This window comes from Leptonychotes weddellii, chromosome 9 (assembly GCF_054177405.1).
Source record: "Leptonychotes weddellii isolate Sample4059 chromosome 9, ASM5417740v2, whole genome shotgun sequence".
Taxonomy (NCBI): domain Eukaryota; kingdom Metazoa; phylum Chordata; class Mammalia; order Carnivora; family Phocidae; genus Leptonychotes; species Leptonychotes weddellii.
The window spans coordinates 105,336,275-105,355,437 of NC_138377.1; the positions used below are offsets into that span (position 1 = coordinate 105,336,275).

General features: G+C 40.2%; 1 protein-coding gene across 4 annotated transcripts in view; it reads right to left on the minus strand.

The window, feature by feature from the left end:
- The window catches only part of GABRA5 (gamma-aminobutyric acid type A receptor subunit alpha5), an 87,944-nt gene that overhangs the window by 11,363 nt on the left and 57,418 nt on the right, over positions 1-19,163 (minus strand). The gene's annotated exons all lie outside the window — the stretch shown is intronic.

Consider the following 19,163-nt stretch of genomic DNA (forward strand, 5'->3'; position numbering starts at 1 on the left):
TGCAACTGGTACTGCTTGTCCTGTTGTCCAATGCTGTCCTTGTGGGAGGGTGGCATGGTAGGTAAGACTTCCTCCCCCTGGTATCATGCCTGTGACTGTTACCTTATATGGCAAATAGCACTGTACAGATGGAGTTAAGGCTATGGGCCTTTAAATCAGAAGATTATCCTGGATTATCCCGGTACACCCAATATAATCACTTGAGCCCTTCAAAACAGAGAACTTTCTCCAGCTGGAGCCAGTCAGAGACCCAGCTCAGAGAGATCTGAGGCTTGAAGTCGTTGACCATCAGGAAGATGGAGGAAGGGGCCACGGAGTGTGAGCAGCTTCTAGAGGGTGAGAATGATCCCCCCAAGTGACAGCTAGCAGGAAACAGGGACTTCAAACCTACAGCCCCACAGAACTGAATCCTGCCAACAACCTGAATGAAGCTAGAAGTAGATTTCACCGCCAGAAAGAAATGCAGCCCTGCCAACACTATAACTCTGGCCAAAGGGACCCAGCACAGAGACATCAGTGTATTCTGACCTACAGAACTCTAAGACAATAAGGGTATTGTTTTCTTTTTTCTTTTTTCCAGCTTTATTGAGATATAATTGACATGTAACATTGTGTAAGCTTAAGTTGTACAACGTGTACAATTGTGAAATGATTACCACAATAAGGTTAGTTACACATGTATTGCTTTAAACTGCTAAATTTGTGATAACTTGTCATGGAACAATAGAAAACTAGAACAGGTAGATGGAGAACAAACAAAGACATAAAACATGTAACAGGTGTGTTAATGCTATAGAGAACTACACACAATTTTAAATGGCGATGCCTGGGAAGGCCTAACTTAGGAGACCCAAGAAATGTTCAGGAGCTGGCCACGTGGCTGTCAGGAGGACGAGCATCCGAGGAATGGGTGCTACAAAGATCCTGAGGCGGGAGTGTGCCTGCAATGCCTGAGAAGCCAGGCAGGCACTGTGGCTGGACAGGGCAGAGGGGAGAGGGCAGAGGAAAAGACCAGATAAAACGGTGCCTCCAGGCCATTTTAAGGCCTCTGATTTTTGCTCTGAGCTAGTCAGAAAACACAGAGGTGGGGGTGAGGGGTTAAGCAAATAAGTGACATATGCTAACTTATGCTTTAAAAGGATCCGTCTGGCTGAGATGGGGGAATAGAATGGAGGTGGGAACCAGACAGAAATGGGAGACTGCTGAGGGCGGTATTAAAATAATCCAGGTGGAAGATGATAGTGGTGGGCAGGGGCAAAAAGAGGAGAAATTAGGGATACATGTTAAAGGAAAGGGTCATCCAGTCGCTAACGAATCACGTGAGGTGTGAGAGGGAGAAGGTGGCCGGGCTGGGCATCTGGACAGGTCATTTGCACGCAGGAGGATGGCAAAGATTCTGGAAGGACCTGGCTTTGGTGAAAAGGCAACAGCGCCATTGCCAATGTGTCAGAGTTGAGACCTTCAAGGGCTTTACTTAGGGACGCTGAGTGGACAGTTATACAAGTTAGTTCATGGGAATGGTCCTGGGTAAAGATGTGACTTCTCCCGTCACCAGCATATGGATGTCAACTGAAGCAGAGGCTGGTGAGATCACCTGAGGAGTGCTGGTGGAGAAAAGGAGAGGGCGGAGCATGCCTTCTAGGGTGCTGCAGGGTCTAGAGTTTGAGACGCTGAGGGGAGAACAGCAAAGCCACTGGACCAGCAGGCACTGCGTGGGAGGGCACAGGGAATGTGCTGTCCGGGAGGCCTGTGTTACAGGCTTCAGATGATGGCTCAGGAGTGGCCCCAGGACCTAGCAGGATCTGGCCACCTCGGCAAGAGCAGTTGGCTTTGAAGAACTGACAGGCTTATTTGTTCCAGATGTCTCTTGAGGACCCTGGAGGTAAACCAGCACACCTGCCCCGTAATCAAGTCCACGAGTCTGAACAGATGCCACATCCAACCACTCTGACACCTTTCGAACAAAGCTGTATGCTTGCTCCTAGCTACTTAAACAGAGCACGACCCTCACTCCAGGTTGAAAGGAACCATGCACCCTCCCAGGTGAGGAATCTGTAGATGTCTCAGGAGATGAGGGATCAGCTGCAGAGGTCTGCTGCCCCTGCGGCAGGGGAGGCCTCCCTAAGTAGGACAACATGCCCTGCAACTCTCCACCAGGAGGGGCTAGCTCACTGCACCGTGAAGGACCCCTAGAGCAGTTAGGCTGAACCAGCAAAACTTAGATCAGAGATCTTAACAGATAGAAGCCAGGAGAATGGTCTCAGGAATGACCAAGAGTCCTACTAAAAAGTGTGGATGTTTCTTTGCTAATGTACATCACTACCTTTATTCTTCATTTATGTGCAAAAGAGTACCTGTAACAGTTGAAAAATAATAAAATCAGCATGTATGTTGAAACACTGAGCTTAATACAGAGGAAAACAGCAGAAGCTTCAAAACCCTCTGTGCATGACTCACTGAAAGCTCACCTCCTCTCTACAAGGTGGTATTCTGAATTTTATGATAACCACTGCATTGTTTGCTTTGTGGTTTTACTTTCTGGGCAGAAGTCACTGAACGAAGCTTTTTTCTTTTTGGATTTGCCTATGTTTTCTTTGTGAAATCTGTTCATGTTTTTACCCATTTGATTCATGTTTCCTTTATATATTCTGATACATTTTGTTCTATGTGTTACACATATCTTCAAATTTGTGGCTATTTCACTGTGTTGACGGCTTTTTTTTCTTTTTTGATAAACATTAGTTTTAGTCAAATTTATCCATCTTTTCATCACTCTGCATCTTATTTAAGTGTGAGGTCACACTATATTACACGTGCATTATCGAAGTTTTAATGCGTCATCCTTCACCCTTAGGGCCTTAATCACCAGGAGGTGATTGTATTTATATATATCTTCCAAACAAAAGGCATCCAATGGCATTTTCTCCGTGTGGTTTTCTGTGTTGCCACTGATCTCATCAAGCCATCTCTCCCACCCACTCACTTGCAGACTTTGCTCTGCCAAGTAGGGTTTCCATCATGCACAGGTCTTCTCTTTGCTGGATCTTTTGCTCTGCTCCCTTTTTCTGTTCTGTTCGGAAGATGCCAATAGCTAGAATGGTCAGGTCCCCCTCTTTTCTTCTTCAGGGGGCCCTAGCTATTCTTGGTCCTCTGCTCACCCAGATACATGTCGGAATCGGCTTCCTTAAAAATACTCTGATGAGATTTATATTGGAACTGAACTGGGTCTATATATTATAGATTATATATGGGAAGACATGACATCTTTTGGTATTGCATCTTTTTCATCATGGACATGATGTATCTCTCCACGTATTTAGGTCTTCATAGTGAAAGTGCCTGACAATAAGCTTTTTTTATTGTAATGTAAGCACCTGATGTTAAGCTTTTGATTTCGGAGGCACTCCCTTCAAAGACATCCCTCTTGATCACACTGCCAGCTACACAACTAAATAAAGAGCCAGGCTGCCCCACCCATGAGGTTCCCCTTTTAGAAAGCTTGGGGTGACCTAGATAGCTGGCCACTGGAGTCACCCACTTTTCCCTTCTTGTGCCCTAATTCTTGCTCTTATGTTTTAAATTTGACAATGATAAAGAGTGAAACTGCCAAACCCCTGTCACCCCAACCTAGATCCCTATGTAAAGGAAGAACCCTAGGTCTGCATTCTCCCTTTCCCTCTCTCTACCTATGACCTCGCTGTGTGGCCCTAGGCATGCAGTGTACCTTCCAGGACTTGTGAATAATATATGTTTTTTCAAAGTTCCCCAATGGTTGTTGCTGAGGTGCGTCTTGCAATCATTATGAGAACCACAGGGCTAATCCCAGCACAGCACTGGCTCCACTCAGAGAAATGTCACTAGGAGTAATATGGCCAGGCAAGCGCCCAGACATTCCTAGCTGACAGCATCGCTATTGATAGGCTGAGAAGTACCCAAAAGAGTCTTCCATATTGAAATATTTTTCAATAAGGTTGTATCATTCTCTATCTTTTGCTCGATGTTCTCCCCCTAGATGTGTGATACTTAATAATAGACTTTTCCAATAACCAGTGTGCCCTGTCCCTGAGCAAAGGCCAAATGGTAGGCTAACTTATCAGAAAGTTGCTAAGCAAGGGTGGGGTGGGGTCAGAACCATGAGAATTACTGATATAATTATGAGATTTATCTGCATATTACTGATATGAAATGGAAGTGAATAGATTATTATAGCAATTGATGAAATATCATGGATGCTAGACTTAACACACATTGCAGGTAAATGCTGAGTGGTATTTTTTTTTTAATTAACATGACCTTCTATTTTCAAGTTTTAGGTGATACAGAAGTGTATTTTTCACATGGGCAGCACTGGAGCCCCCCTCACACAAGTGCTTTCAGTTGTAATTTCCCTTCTCTACTGAGGAGATGGGTGGCTCTGGGTGCTGAGGATGTTCATGGGGGCTGGTGATGCCCTGCGCCTTGGCAAGCTGCTTTCCAAATGTCTGGTCATAGGCACCACTGGGCATATGCTAAGACTGTGAAGGTGCCCTGAGTTCCACATAAATAACAGCGAGATTTCTATCTCCTTCCTGCTGTGTAAATGCTATAGGACCCTGAACATTAAAGAGCTGTGGCACTCAGACATGGACGTGAGCAGAGCACCCTGCTGGATTCTGGCCAAGGCTGTGAGTGTGGAGCAGACAGTAGATGGTGATAAGATAGGATCCCCTGGCTTCTTACTGTCCCCAGACTGACTCAGGCAGCTTCCGTTTCTATTGTCCTGTGCACTGCCCTGTATCTTATTCCCAGCTCATCTGCCTCATACTGGGGAGAATTGCTGCCCTGTGAAGCTGTCCCCCCACCCTCCCCGTGGCTACATTTCCAGTGAGGAGGGCTGCACATGTCCCATTAATACCTCCTCATTCCATTTCCCAGTCCCCAGGGGAGTTGTGAGTCTGAACTCTGGTCAAGAGAAGGGCCTCCCCCCTAACCTTTGGGAAATACGAGTAGGTTGGAAAATGTGAATCCTGAAGCTCACAAGGGAATTCAAATTTCAAGGCAACAGGTCAGAGTGACCAGGGTCAGTTCTGAGAGTCAAGAACATCTAGGAAACAGATGTGTCTACAAAGAGTACAGAACACAGGAAACAATGCTTCCATGGTGGAGCTGTCTACTTGGTGCCTAATTTGCTCAGGAAAGAAGGGAAAGGAAGCAAAGAGCCTATGAGAGTCAGGAGAGAAAGGACATCAGGACACATGGAGTGTTCTGGGATGTGGTAGAAGTCTAGGGGGCAAGTGTTCCCTCTGGTGGCCTGCAGGGAGGCCGAGTGAGGAAGTGAGGATACAGATGGGAGTCCTGGAGTGATGGAGGCACCGAGGTAGGTGTGGAGACTGAGACAAGCCTATGGAAGGCACAGACCCCACCCCATCTGCTCTCCTGTCTGCAATGCTGGACATCACTTCCTATGGGGAGATTGGAGATGGCACACAGTTACAGATGGCTCTCCTTGGGCCCTGAGGCTAAGCGGTATGGTGACCAGGGAGGCATGTCTGTGCTGCAGGGATCACTGGCTGGGGACGAGGCTGGCTCTGATACCTGCAGACTTGCTGGGCACACAAGCCTCTTTCTCCATTGTGTGTGTGTGTGTGTGTGTGTGTAATAATAATTATCTTATAATAAAGACCCAATAATAATTGTAACCAGATAAAAGCTACTTAAAATCACAAATTGACAGATGAGCATCACAATGCATACTAATAATTCATATCATCTTACTTTTCAAACTGTTAGGAAGTATTAAATGTTTATTGATAATGTTAATTGCATTAATAATAACAACACCAGTGTGGCCTCTGGCACATCAGTGCAGCACTGGTGGGTTCTGCTCTCTTCCTCAAATTAAGGGTGGAACAAATGATCACTCATGTGCATTTCATCTTGGGTATTTAGCAGCACTAAATTCTTCTCTTTGTGTCAGCTGCGTGGCATTCAATCTCTTAGCCAGGCCCAACGGTAAATGAGGCAATCAGGTTTGTTCTGCTATCAGATGTCATGAGTCAGAGCTCCAGAAACATAATGCTCGCCCCCCATTGACCATATATCAGCAGAGCAAGGCAGGAAGGTTTGAAATGTTTTCACTCTTAACTGACTTGGGAATTCATCAGAGTTTTCCGAGTGGCTCCTTCTCCTGGGCTGACACTTTCTGTTTTTCTAGGTCTAGCTTTGCAAATCCTGATGAGGAGGTGGCGATGTCACTATTAATCCTTATTTACAAGGCCTTTCAAAAGCAATGCGTGTTTGCCAAACTATGAGAGAAATACGGTGACACAACTCTGAACTTCAACAAGCAATATACGCTTTAAGCCTCTATTTCCCCATCTGTAGATTGGGGGGAAATAACTCCTATCTCCTAGGGGTACTGTGAGGACAAAGTACATTCATCAATATCAAGTATTTAGCATATGCCTGACACATAGTAGGTGCTTAATAAATATTAGGAATGTACTCATACAGTGGGAAGGATTCTGGGTATGTGTCAGATCCAATCCTATGAAAAGATATTTCTACCTGAATTCACTTTCTGTCAGTCAAAAGCAAAACGGATGTGTGAAGACCACTGGTTAGCCTTATCTGCCAGGCTACACGGGCACCTGGGAAACCAGGAACTGCCAATAACCAGGTAGGAAATCTGTTTTACTCTGTGCATTCATTGCCTATGATGTTAGAAGAAATGTAGATTAGGATGTACCCAAAAAGCAGAATTTGGGTAATCTGAAAACATACAGAATTTAAGCTGTCTGACAGCCATGTCCTCAGCTTTCCTTTCTCCTCTGAAATGGAAGGTGGGAATGCGCAGAGTAACTGATTCAGAAAACCTCACTACCCACCACCTGTGTGACCTTCTGCAGGATCCTCAACTTCCCTAAACCTCAGTATTCTGAGCCGAAATCCAAGTCAACACTTGACCTATCAATTGCATAATCTAGATTACAAACTTCCTAAAATATAAATGTATGTAGATACATTTTCTCTAACAGCCTACTAGATACCCAATATCCCTGCTTTCAATCCATCAGGTAAAAGTTAGATCAGAGGGGCTTTGCCATGCTTTTTTCCTTGCCTAGAATCAATTGAGACATAGCTCCATCTGCAGCTATCTACAGATGGAGAAAAACAGATGACACTTCTGCCCTGTTACCAAAGGAATTATAGGGGAAGGTTGAGATTTGCTAGTCCAATGTCCCATAACCACTCCACAGTCCAGTCTGTAAAATTACAGAGTCACTGCCCTGACTGGTCTGACAGAGAGAGAGTCAAAAAGACTGCACCCTCCATGTCCATGGATTTAAATGGGAACAAATCAGGAAAGAAGGACTAAGGACTATCACCCACCCAGCAGAAAAGACTGTCCCGTTGTGGAAAGGAGTGAGAAGCAGAGCAAAAGGCTAGAGGTAACAGCAGGAAATCCCTTCATGTAATTTCCCACTATCTCATAAACCAATCAGCTTTTTTAAACCTTGAAACCAGTAGTTCCTTCTAATTACGTTCAATTTCCTCACGGAACATAGATTTCCTAAGTTGTACATGGTCCTAAAATCGTAATGCCATCTTTGACTCATGACCCCCTTTGATCCTGTATATCCACTTGTCACATCTGGTCACCACCCTGCTCTCAACTCTCAGCATTTCTACTGCTTCAGGGTAATTTCTAGCTCTTGGTGTCACCTCTCTAATAGTGAGTCCAGCACATTCTCCCCTTGCTCCTCAAACAACTCCCAGTCTGCCTACTACTTTTATACTTTCACATTTGACTCATAAGGTCATCCTGTCATTTCCCCAAAGGACATGTTCATCCCCTCCACTAACCAACCCCCAGTCCCTTGTGCTTTGCCCTTATGTCAGTTATGCTTTCTACCCAAATCCTTCCAGGTTCAGTTTAAAATATCATCCCCCTGATGAGTTTCCCTGCCTGAATTCCAACTGGCTTTCAGCTGCACAACAGTATTTAATCTTACTATGTAATGTGTCCATCAATTCGTTGGGAGCAGAGCATCACTCATGCTTCTGTGATTCTCACTGCACCTAGCAGAAAGGAGAACACACCCAGTGTATCTGTTAAATAGTAACCAAGGTTAACTAGCGCATCCAAACTTAGACACAACTTCAATGTGTTTTTAAGACCTCACAGACTAGCATACCCACATTAGATACTCTGAAATCTGTGTTCTACATCACCCACACTCATGCTAAGTTGCTACATGCTGGGCATGATGAATGCAGTTAATAGTGTCATAATTCCACGTGTTTGAATGAACTAATAGCTCACTACAGTGAGATTTACCCTGATTTTGTGAAATTGTCTCTGCTGGATGTTTACCAAAGAGGCATCTGTATCTAATTTAGCATATATTTTCATGAATCCAGATGTTGTCTCACGACTTAATCTACTATTTAATGCATCATTCCACAAATAAAATGAACAAAAAAAATTAAGTTTTTTTTTTTTCTTTTATAAAAGTCTTGATGTAAGCATTTGCTTCCAAATGCCATTATCTTCTCGGAATTTCCTCATGGACTAGGAAACATCCCTCTGTAAAGTAGGGCTAATTTCAACATTTGTTTGAATTCTTCAGAGTGGAGATAGCAATAACAGAAATGTCTGTTAATTCAGTTCTGCTTTAGAGAAGCCAGAGCATGTGGCTCATTAGAATAATGACACCTATTTGCATTCCTTTGTCTCGTAATAGCAGAGAACTGTTGGATTGGGTAATTTGAAACTCATTATACTATCACATTTAGCCTCTGCACCATGCTTAGATGCCCATGGTGTAAGTGAACTACTTGGCCAAGCAGCTATTTTTAGTAAATCAAAAAAATGAAAGACAAGTAAGAAAAACACTTAATTAAATAACATTTCTTCTCTTAAAATTATTAAGCCTGGTGCTGAAACCACATATGCTGAGGAAAGGTGAAGTTTCTGCAGTTTTCTAGCCCTTGGACAACTGCATATAAACATGATGTATTAAAATCCTTCCAGGGCGACTGGGTGGCTCAGTGGGTTAAGCGTCTGCCTTTGGCTCAGGTCATGGTCCCGGGGTCCTGGGATCAAGCCCCGCATCGTGTTCCCTCCTGGGTGAGGAGCCTGTTTCTCCTTCTCCCCACCCCCACCTCATGCTCTCTCTATCTCTCTCTCTCAAATAAATAAAATCTTTAAAAAAAAAATCCTTCCAATTGCTTTGTATATTTTAGTAATGATATTAACAGCAGATATAAAGAAACAATCAACATCTAAAACCAATCTTCAAAATATCAGGCAGATAAAAATAAGAAATTTAGCATGAGAGTTCAAAATCTCTACTGAGTTCAAGAAGTGTTTATATTGGTTTTGGGCTCTCTACTGAGTTCAAAATATATGTATATACATGCACATATACATAGACACATGCTAATTGATCTCATTTGGTGTGACTGACTGTAGAAGTGATGAGATCCTATCAGATGTGTATTTTATCTTTGAATGCAATAAATGACTTAACTGCAGTTGGTTGGCTGTTGAATATGAGATAATTTAGCGAAGAAGGATTTAGAGGGTCACATATTTTCTTTCACCAAAAATTGCTTTTGTGCTGCCTGTTCTGCACACCATTGTCATTATATCTGAATATCACATTAACTTGAACTTATTTAACTACTGATGAAAAAAATGACAATTTCACTTTCAGTGTTTTGCCTTTGATCAAATCAAGAACATAATTTTCATATACAAAGAGGGGTATAATTTTAAGTCATACAACTCATCTTCTTCTTGGGGACATGAACAATTCATTTCCCTTCAGAGACATGAATCAGTGATTCCCAAAAAAGATGCCGTAGGGATCTTCTGAAGGCTTTGTCAAGTACTGACGTGCACAGCCACCCCATGGCAACAAATGACTTAAATAAATCCTGGTGAAAGTCCCCTTCCATTATACTGCTTCCCCCAAATAAATGTACGTTTAATTTCATAGTTTGAAAAAAATATATATTATCTCCATCCAACCTAAACTTTTGGCTCATCACACACAGTCACCTCTCCTAATTTCAAAAATCTCTTTGAAATGATAGAAGTAGTAGAAAAGGAAACCCCTGGAGTCAAACAAACCTCCCCTGCCAGTGGTTGTAATCAGGTCACAACTATTAACTCTGGAGTTAGTAGTTAGGCCCTGGAGAGTAAACAAACAGGAAGAAACTGGAGGGAGTCGCCACTTAGAAGAAGGGAATGCCTTTTTACTTAAAAAGCTTTGAGTTAGAGCTGTGAGGTAACTAAGGCTTAGATACATCCCTTGGTCTTACTGGCTTGAAGAACCAAAAGAAAGAGTCTAGAGCTATCAAAATAGCATGTCTGAAAAATGAGGTATAAAATCCTGGAAAGGAAAGAGCCACAGAGAAGCCCCAAATTTAATGTAATGGATGTATGTAAACTCTACCCAGATATCTACACTTATCCCTGAATTATGCATACCTAGAGCATAATCCTATCAGCCCAACTAAGGTAGAGGAACCGCCTGACCATTTCAGCTATAGCCTACTGCAGGAAAGTCAGAGTTTGGAGGTTTCCTTTGGTCAAGTTAATTAGCTAAAAAAAAAAAAAATTGACACTCTAAATTTAACAGAATCCAGTCTCTGTAATATAACAGTGAAATATTCAGGAAAGAATTCAAAATATTAAATGTAAAAGAAACAGGAAAATATGATCCATACTCAAGAGAGAAGAGGATCAATGTGGAACGATCCCAAGAGGATTCAAATCCTGGATTTAGCACACAAGGATTTTAAAGCAGCTTATATGGTTATGCTTAAGAGTGTAAAGGGAAAAAATGTAATGTTCTGTAATGAAAAACCACGAGTAAGTCTAGCAGAGACATTGAAACTACTTAAAAGAACCATATACAAATTCTGAAACTGACAAAGATACTAAATAAAAAATTTACTGTATGAATTTAGCAGAAGATTGAAAATGACAAAAACAAGGTGGTGAACTTGGGGGCTCTGGGTGGCTCAGTTGGTTAAACATCTGCCTTCAGCTCAGGTCATGATCTCTGGGTCCTGGGATTGAGTCCCACATCAGACTGCCTACTCAGTGGGGAGTCTGCTTCACCCTCTGCCCCCCCCCCATACTCTCTCCCTCTCTCTCATAAATAAATAAGAAATCTTTAAAAAAAAAAAGTCAGTGAACTTGAAGACAGACTGATATAAATCATCCAATATAAAGAATAAAGAAAGAAGACAATTCTTTAAAAAATGAATATAATTAGAACTCCAGATAGAAAAAGGAGGACGGAACAGAAAAATATTAGAAGAAACAATGGCCAGTATTCCTCAAATTTGATGAAAGACAAATTTAGAAATTCAAGAAACCTAGGAAGTACCAATAAAAATAAAAATACATGTAAGGGGACTTCTGCTTCCAGGAAAATGGAGATGTGTTTTCCCCTAATCCCCCCACTAAATATAACTAGAAAACCTGGACGTGATATAAAATATATGAAGAATCTGAAAGCTAGAAAGAATAAGGCAGACAGGTCTTAGGATCTTGGGACCCAAGGGATGACCCAGTAGCGGGTTCTGTGGTTTTATTCTTGCCATATACATCCCAGACTGGAAGCCCAAGAAGCTTAGCAACCCAGAAACACAATGGGCATAGACAAAACACAGTAACACCACTACCATAAGCCTGTGCTCTCTCTAGCCCAAGGACCAGGAAAAGGGCCAGCCTATCAAGACAGAAAACTTTTAGACAATAACTGGAGAAGTCCAGTCACACACCACAGAAAAACTGCCTGACCACAGACCAAAAAGAAAGTGGAGAGCCCAGACTTCCACACCCCTCAGATACCCAACCCACCCGGGTAGTGGCATCAGAGAAGGGAACCAGCACCTTCATTCCTGCTGGGCAGTAATGACACCCATTCCTTACAGTGTGCTGGCAGCCACATGGGGAGCCTGGAGGCCCACATTAATCCAGCATGAGCAGGTCCCTCCTGTGTCAGCAGAGAATCAGTAAAAATTGAGACTTCTGCTACTGCTCAGTGCTAGTGAGACCACCCTACATTTGGTGTCTGTAGAGAGCTGGTATGCAGCTGGAAATCCGGCACCCATCCAGCAGGAATAGAAGGCCCCACGCAACCTGTGCATGGGTGTTGAGTGGAGAACCTGGACTTCTACCTCCTCCTGGCAGTAATGAGGCTATGCTGCATCTTTCCCTGCCAGAGCAGTGTTAAAAAAAAAAAAAAAAAGCCAGCTAAAACAGAAGACTTGAGTAGTAGTCTCACGACACAATACACAAAATGTCCAGGTTCCAACAGAAAATTATCTATCATACCAACAACTAGGATGATCAAACTGAATAAAAAAAATCAATACGTATCAAAACAAATATGACAGAGATACTAGGATTACCTGACAAAGAATTTTTGAAGCAGCCATCATAAAAGGCTGCAATGACCAATTACAAATATGCTTGAAACAAATGAGAAATTATAAGGTCTCTGCAAAGAAACCAAAGAGATAAGGAAAGACCAAACAGAAGTTTTAGAAGTTGTGTTGGTCTGCTTGGACTACCATGACAAAATGCCGTAGTCTGGGTAGTTAAAGTACCACGATTTATTTTCTCACAGATCTAGAGGCTGGGAAGTCCAAGACCAAGGTGCCAGCAAATTTGTTTCTGGTGCGAGTTCTCTTCCTGGCTTGCAAATGCATGCCTTTCTGCTGTGTGTTCACACGGCTTTTCCTCATTGCATGTGTTTGCAGAGAGAGAGAGAGATTTCTCCCTCTTCCTCTTCTTCAAGGGTACCAATCCTATTGGATTAGGGTTCCACTCTTATGACTTCACTTAATCTCTGTGTTAAGTGTTTGTTGCTTAACTGTGCTCTGTCTCCAAACACAGTAACATCGGGGATTAGGGTTTCAACATAGGAATGGGGGGAGAGGACACAATTCAGAACATAATACTCTGACACTGCCCCCCTCAAATTCATGTCCTTCCTGCATGCAAAATATTTCCATTCCACCCCAATAGCAACAAAACCTTAACTAATTCCAGCATCAACTCTAACATCTAAAGTCCAAAGTCTCATCTAAATCAGATATGGGTGAGACTCAATTCATCCTGAGGTAAAATCCTTCTTCAGCTGTAAGTTTGTGAAACCACACAAATTATGAGCTTCCAAAACACAATGGTGGGACAGGCAGAGGATAGACACTCCCATTCCAAAAATGAAATCAGAAGGAAAAGGGTGAGTCCCAGGCAAGTCCCAAACCTGGCAACGCACATTCTTATAGCACATTCTTATAGCCTGAGAATCTTCCTCTTTGACTCAGTGCTCTGCCCTCTGGGCCCAGGGGGGTGGCAGTATCACCCCAACTGGGGTGCTGCTGCCAAGGCTCTCTGTAAGGGCTCTGCCCATACAGCTCTGCGGGTTGGCAGTTCTGCCCTTTGAAACTGAGAGCCCTTATCATCTCTGAATTGCCTTCAGAGTCATTCTTCCTGGTTTATGTTGAGACAGCCGATCAACATCATGGGTGTCAATTTTATGGAGTAATTGTCCAGTCACACCGTTGGTGTTCTCTCCATAACAAGCTTCCTCGTTTTTCACAATACAGGCAGGCTAAAGATTTTCCAAATCTTTAAATTCTAGTTCCTTTTTGCTTAATAATTCCTTCTTGAATTCATCACTTGCTTCTCATGTTTTGTTATAAGCAGTGATGAGGGACTCAACACTTTGCTAGAAATCTCAACTAAATATCCAACTTCATTGCTCACAAATTCTACCTTCCATGAAACACTAGAACACAATTCAGCCAACTGCCTTGAACACAATTTAGTCAATTTGTAGCAAGGACTGCCTTTCCTCCAGTTTCCTCTAACTTGTTCCTCATTTCTGCTGAGACCTCACCAGAAGACCTTTCACACCATATGTCTACCAGTAGGCTGTTCATGATTATTTATGGATTCTCTAAGAAGATGAAGGACTTTCTCTCCAGCTGTCCTTTTTTCCTTCTGAGCTCTCACCAGAATCACCTTTTCTATCATGCACCACAATACTCTCCAGCCTCTACCCATTATCCAATTCTAAGGACACTTACACATTTTCTTTTATTTTTTTTAGAAAACATCCACATTTTTAATTATTTGTTACAGCAGCACCCACTTCTCAGAACCAATATATGTATTAGTCTCCAGAGAAATAGAACCAATAGAACATATATATTCTTTTTTAAAAAATTTATTATGAGAAATTGGCTCATGTGAAAATGAGAAGTCCTGCAGTCAGCAAGCTGGAGACCCAGGAAAGCTGATGGTATAGTTCTAGTCTGAAAACTGGCTGGCCAGAGACCCAAGAGCTGATGTTTTCAGTTTGAATCCAAAGGCAGGAAAAGACCAATGGTCCTGATGAAGGCAGTCAGGAAGGAGGAGTTTCCCCTTATCACAGGAAGGTCAACCTTTGTGTTCTGTTCAGGACTTCAACTAACTGAATGAGGCCCACCCACATTAGAAAAGGCAATCTGCTTCACTCAGTCTATTAATTTAAATGTTAATCTTGTCCAAAAGCATCCTAACAGACATCGCCCAGAATAATGTTTGACCAAATATCTGGGCTTGCCATGACCCAGTCAAGATGATAGACAAATTAAACTTCACAGAACTGAAAAATACAATAACCATAATACAAAGCTCAATACATGAATTCATAAGCAGGATGGAGGGAAAAAAAGGAAAGAATTAGTAAACTCAAAGATAAAACAACAGAAATTAAATAATAAGAAAAATGGAGAAAACAGGAAAAAATGAAAAGAGCTTCAGAACTTATGGGGATATAAAAAAATATCTAATATTCATGACATTGGATTCAGGAAAAGAGAAGAGAAAGAGGAGTATTCAAAGAAATAATTGCTCAAACTTCTAAATTTGGCAAAAATCTATAGATTCAAGAAACTTAGCAAGGCCCAAGCCAGATAAACTCAAAGAAATCTTCACCAATACACATCATAGTTAAACTTCTAAAAACTAAAGACAAAGAAAAAAATCTTGAAAGCAACCAGAAAAAAAATGACATCTTATCTATAATCGAAAAATGATTTGAATGGCATCAGATTTCTCATCAGTAAGCAAGGAAGCAAGAATAAAGTAGCACATTTTTCAAGTGTCAAAGAACTATCAGAACAGAATATATCTGGTGAAAATATCCATCAGGTATGAAGGGAAAAATCAAAACATTTTCAGATGAAGAAAAACAAAGAGAATTTATTGCCAGTAGTCTATCCTAAAAAATGGCTAAAGGAAATTTGCTAAGCAGTTATAAAATAAGTTCTATTATAAAATATTTTATCATGTTATTATTTTTATTATTATTTTATTATAAAATAACTTAGTTTTTTTTTTATTCTTATGTTAATCCCCATACATTACATCATTAGTTCTAGATGAAGTGTTCCATGATTCATTGTTTGTGCATAACACCCAGTGCTCCATGCAGAACATGCCCTCCTCAATACCCACCACCAGGCCAACCCATCCTCCCACCCCCCTCCGTAAAATAACTTAGTTTTAAAGAAGAAATCTTGGAACACTTAAAATAAAAAAAGAACACAGTAAGTAAAAATATGGGTAAATATAATAGAATTTCCTTCTTGTCTTGAGTTTGTAATTCAAAAAGAACATCTTTAGGCAACTGTATTACAGTTATGGGAAGATAAGCACATATAAAGGGAGGTAAGGTTTTTATTTTTCATTTGATCTGGTAAAATGAAGACACCAGTAAACTGTGATAAGTTATGTACACAGTTGACCCTTAAACAACATGGGTATGAACATGTAGGTCCACTAAGGCATGGATTTTTTTATATAAGTATAGTACAATACTATAAATGTATTTTCTCTTATGATTTTCTTAATAACATTTTTTTTCCCCTGGCTCACTTTATTGTAAGAATACAGTATATAATACCTGTAAGTACAAAATATGTGTAAATTGACTGTTTAGGTTATTGGTAAGGCTTCCAGTAAACAGTGGGCTATTAGTAATTAAGTTTTGGCAAGTCAAAAGTTATACATGGATTTTCAACTGTGTGGGAAGTTGGTGCCTCTGTGATATTGCTCAAGGGTCAACTGTATGTAAACAACTATAGCAACAACTAAAAAAGTTATACAAAAATATACAGAGTTCCCAAATTAAGATGATTTTATTTATGACTTTCCATCATGGTGGTACAAAAACAATACGTACTTTGTAGCAACCGCACTTCAAATTTTGAATTGTGATCTTTTCCCAGGCTAGCAATATGTGGTTCTGGGCTGTGGCACTGAGCCACTGCTCCCAATCAACCACATGATCACAAGGGTAAACAATTTACAGATTTACAACCATTCTATGCCCATGCAACCATTCTGTTTTTCATTTTTGTATAGCATTCAATAAATTGCATGAGATATTCAACACTTTATAATAAAATAGGCTTTGTGTTAGATTATTTAGTCCAACTGTCAGCTAATGTAAGTGTTCTGAGCACATTTAAGGTAAGCTAGGTTAAGGTATAATGTTCTATAGATTAGGTATAATAAATGCATTTTCAACTTACAATATTTTTAACTTACAGTGAGTTTATCAAGATGTAATCCCATTATAAATTGAGGAAAAACTCAATAGAAAAAGTACTATAAGCAAATAAAAATTTAATAATAATATGATAATTAATCATAATAATTGTCCAGCTAACCAACAGGGAGGCAGAAAAAAGAAAATAGAGAAATGAGAAAAATAAAGAACAAAACCAAAAATAAATAAATAAAATGGCAGACTTAAGCACTAACATATCAATAGATACATTATATATAAATGATGAAAATACACCAATTAAAAGACACAGACTGACAAAGTTAATTTAAAAATCTGACCTAGCTATATGCTGTCTACAAGAAACTTATTTTCACATAATGACATATAAGTGTTGAGACTAAAAATAAGAAAAAAAATACCATTCAAACATTATTCAAAAAGAAAGCAAGAGTGGCTATGTGGATATTAGGCTGACTTCAAAACAAAGAAAATTACCAGAGACAGAGAAGGATATTATACAAATCCACCAAGACGACATAACAATTCCAAATGTGTCTTCACCAAATAATAGCTGAAAAATATGTGAAGCAAAAACTGATTGAACTGAAAGTGGAAATACACAAATGCATAATTATATTTGGAGATTTCAATACCTCTTTCTCAAGAATTGATGTGAAACAACTAGACAGGAAAATGCTAGTCCTAAACTAATGCAATAAGACAGGACAAGGAAATAAAAGATACAAAGATTAACAAGTAAAAACCCCGTCTTTCTTTTTTTTCTATTCTGCACACTTTTATTTCCCTTTCTTGTCTTATTGCACAGGCTAGAATTTCCAGCTTTATGCTGAGTAAAAGTGGTGAAAGCAGACATCAATTCCTTATTCTCAGTCTTAGGAAACTATTCAGTCTTTTTTTTTTTTTTTACATTAAATGTAATATTAATTATAGCTTTTCATTGTGGTTGTTTGTAGAAATACTTTATCAAATTCAGGAATTTCCCATCTATTACTAGTTTTCTAAGAATGTTTTTCCTGCACCAATTGATATTATTATGTTAGTTTTCTTTTTTTTTTTTTTTAAGATTTTATTTTTTTTAGAGAGAGAGTGTGTGTGAGCAGGGGTAGGAGCAGAGGGAGAGGAGAGAGGTAGAATCCCAAGCAGGCTCCACACCCATCACAGAGCCTGACACAAGGCTTGATCTCACAACCCTGAGATCATGACCTGAGCTGAAACCAAGAGTCAGATGCTTAATCGACTGAGCCACCCAGGTGCCCCTATTATGTTAGTTTTCTTGTTTACAATGTTAAAATAGTGGATTATAACTCAGTCTTACATCTCTGGAATAAACTACTTGGTCTTGGTCATTGTGTATTATTCATTTTATTGTTGAATCCAATGTGCTAGTACTTTGTCAAGGATTTTTTTGTGTCTCTATACATGAGGGATACTGATCCAAAGTTTTATCATTTTTGCAATATCTTTGGTTTTGGTGCCAAGGTAATCTGGCTTATATAAAGAAAAATACAAAACTCTAATGAAAGAAATCAAAGAAGAACTAAACAAATGGAGTTATTTCATGTTCATGAACAGGAGGCCTAAATTATGTCAAGATGTCAGTTTATCCCTACTTGATCTATAGATCCAATGCAATAACAATAAAAATCCCAGCAAGTTATTTTGTGGATAATGACAAACTGACTCTAAAGTTTATGTGGAGGGGCAAAAGAATGGCCAGCACAATACTGAAGAAGAGCGAAGTCAGAGAACTGACACTACCCAACTTCAAGATTTAGTATAAAGTTATAGCAGGAAGACAGTGTAGTATTGGCAACAAAAGAATAGGCAAATAGATCAATGGAACAGATTAGAAAGCTAAAAAATAGACCCACACAAACCAAGTCAACTGGTCTTTGACAAAGGAGGAAAGGCAATACAATGGATTAAAGATAGTCTTTTCAACAAATGGTGCTGAAACAACTAGACATCCACATGCAAATTTAAAAAAAGGAGGATCTAGACATACACCTTCTATCTTCAAAAATTAACTCAAAATAGATTACAGACCCATGCATAAAATGCAAAACTATAAAACTCTCAGATGATAACACAGAAGAAAATCTAGATATAGATTTTTTTATAGATAACCATAGTTTTTAGATACATCAGAGACATGATCCATTAAAGAACTGATAAGCTAGACTTCATGAAAATTATAAATGTCTGCTAGACGAAAGACACTATCAAGAAAATGAGAGGATAAGCTGTAGACTTGGGGAAAATATTTGCAAAACACATATCTGATAAAGAACTGAAAGACAAAATATACAAAGAACTCTTGAAACTAAACAATAAGAAAATGGACAACCAGATTAAAAATGGGAAAAAGCGGGGGCGGAGCAAGATGGCGGAGGAGTAGGAGACCTGGATTTCATCTCCTCTCAGGAATTCAGCTGGATAGGGATCAAACCATTCTGAACACCTACAAACTCAACAGGAGATTGAAGAAAAGAAGAGCAACAACTCTCTCATCAGAAAAGCGACCACTTTCTGGAAGGTAGGACGTGCGGAGAAGTGAATCCGAGGCGA